This window comes from Ochotona curzoniae, unplaced genomic scaffold (assembly GCF_017591425.1).
Source record: "Ochotona curzoniae isolate NIBS_2020 unplaced genomic scaffold, NIBS_Ocur_1.0 contig_64, whole genome shotgun sequence".
In the NCBI taxonomy this organism is placed as follows: Eukaryota; Metazoa; Chordata; class Mammalia; order Lagomorpha; family Ochotonidae; genus Ochotona; species Ochotona curzoniae.
Window position 1 is genome coordinate 20,562,721 of NW_024466502.1, and position 2,652 is coordinate 20,565,372.

The 2,652-nt window shown below is 35.8% G+C and overlaps 1 non-coding gene across 1 annotated transcript; it reads left to right on the forward strand.

Moving 5' to 3' along the window:
* The first annotated feature begins 1,706 nt into the window (after positions 1–1,706).
* LOC121163830 lies at positions 1,707–1,811 on the forward strand. Its single transcript, XR_005884979.1, has one exon. It is a non-coding gene; the product is annotated as a U6 spliceosomal RNA (small nuclear RNA).
* The last annotated feature ends 841 nt before the right edge of the window (positions 1,812–2,652 follow it).

The following is a 2,652-nucleotide window of genomic DNA, read 5'->3' on the forward strand; positions in this document are numbered from 1 at the left end:
TCCACCCTGATCAATTATGTAAACGCTATCTAAAATAAAAACTTAAAAATAATAAAAACAAGTAATATATAAGTGCAGCACTTCAAATCACATGACTTACACTACACAAGGTAAATAATTACACAAGTGAAAGAATGGCAGTTGGGGATTTCAGTATTCTTAACTCAGCCACTGATGACACTGAACTAACTCATGTTAGGATGGATGTGAGTTATTTCTAACAGATTGAAAGGAATAAAGAAAGTAAAAGAGAAATGAACAAATTTTAAATGATTGAACTCATTCAAAATAAGTTCCATGAATACACCAGAATTTATATATATATATATATATTATATTTATATATATATATATATTTTTTTTTTAACTCTCCAAAGATTTGGGAAATTTATATAAATACTTATGTGTAAAAGAAGCAATCCACAAAGATTATTTGATGCTTGCTTAAAAAGACAAGATTTCTAATCAAATTCTGTGTGATACAGCTAAAGAATTGCCAAGCAGAAAATGTAATATAACTGAATTGTATCAATGCAATAGGCATAGATGCACAGAAGCATTTCTAATATATTCCAACTAGCGCTTGGGCAAAAATGGTAACATCATTTTCAACTGAAACTGAATCAATAAATCTAGGCAGTGAGCACTAGTAACAATGAACACAAAAAATAAAAATATGAAATCCAAACTTGCATGCCCTTGATATGGAAACACACATCTTTCTGTGTCTTTATCTTCCTCTCTCCCTCCCTCCCTTACTTCTTCTTTCTCCACCCTTCTCCTACTCTCTCCTTTCCTCCTTCTAAACAAATAATTAAAATAATAAAGATTTTTATCTGTGAAGAATTGATATGTTAAATGGAAATACTTGTAGTTCATTTTAATGTGAACTAGCTCATGCAACAGTGAACATACCAGAGCATTCCTTCCAAGCTCTAGTAAAAACTGTCAGCTTTTCCTGGATGGGCTATCATCTGAACTGAGAATGAGCAATCTTAGAGAATGAGATTGATGTTCCAAGTAAAATAAGAGAAAAAGCAGACAAAGGGGCAAAAAAGAGGTTGCTGGAAGCCATGCAGGAATTCATAACGGGCACTTAAAATGCAAAACAGAAAAGACCTGACAGCACTCAGGTCTTTGAGATAAAAATGCCAATATAGCCTTTCAGTAAATTCCATCCCAGACTTTGTGTGATTTAGGGAATGAATGAACCAATAGATGGAAGGTCTGTTTCTGTCTCTTTTACTGTAAATAAGCCTTTCAAAAAAAGTCAAAGTAAAATAATTATTTTTTAAAAATTAGTTGATAGCAGTATTTATGAATGTTTGAAAGAGCAAACTGAGTGTTAGCTATGTGTCAGGCTTAAAAGACATTGATGAATGCTAGTCAAAATTAAAATGCCGAAGGGGGTATAAAACATGGCATCACAATTCTAAATTTAAGCATAAGGAAGAGCTACTCTAGCCAGCTAAGAATACAAAAATTAATAACAGAAAAGCAAAGTGTTTTAAGCAGTCTAGCTACAAGCTTGTTGATATACTATTTGATAAACATTTACAAAATGTAAGAATAAAACGATTTCTCTTTTTTCCTTTTAACAATGAAGAAAATTTTACTTTTTCTTCCTTTTCCTCCTTAACATTTTATTCCTTAAATGGCATGTTTTTATATATTTATGATTTTCTGAAGAGTCTTTGAAAGTTCTAGTCTTATTATTGGAAGCACCAATATGAAAATAGGAATGATACAGAGAAATTAACATGGACCTGCATAAGGATGGCATGCAAATTCGGGAAGCATTCCATATTTTTAGGCACAAAATCATACTAAAATGTCACTAAAATGACATTTTCTTAAAAGAAGAAGGAGGAGGAGAGAAAAGTTCAAGTTTCCACACAGCTCTTATATCCCTAACTGGGTCACACAATGGATCATAAAAAAATCCTAGAAACAGTGTCCCGGTAGCTGGCATGGGTACCTCCCCAGCTGTTCTTTCTCTTCACAGCACTTCAGGATGTGGTTTTGGGCAGCATACGAGTCTAGGAAATAGCCTTCACTTTCTGTGATATTTGCTTTCCTGATTCTAAGACAAGAGCAGATGTTCCACCAGAAAAAAAAAAAAGAAAAGAAAAAAAGAAGATGTAGGAGTAAATTGCCTTTCATGCCTCCGTGTTCATCGACCTGCTCCACAGTCAGACTTGGTTTGCTCATGACAGAATCACAGAGTCCAAGTTTTAAGGGAGTTAGCTGATAAGTCAGGAGCTCCATGGAATGAGACTTTGGGACAAATCAGAACGGGGGGGTCATTGAGGGCTTGTTTGACATGTACAATTGATTTCTAAAGGCTTCCATCAACCAGGTCACTGCACCTGCAGGTAATCCTGAGGATTGATATTTGAAGCATTGTGGAAGCCACCACATGTGATTCCAGCATCCCGCAGATGTCAGCATCCCAAGGGCTTCTAGCCTTGGCTCCTCCCCTTCCAACCCAGCGCCCTACAAATGGCTGAGGCAAAGCAATGGAAAATGGACCTAGCGTTTGGGTCCCTGTCACTCGGAGAAAAGCTGCAAAAAAGGTCTGGATCCTCTATTCAGTCAGGTCCAGTTCCAGCTGGAAAGTGAACCAGCGGATGGAAGGTCTCTATCTCTTCT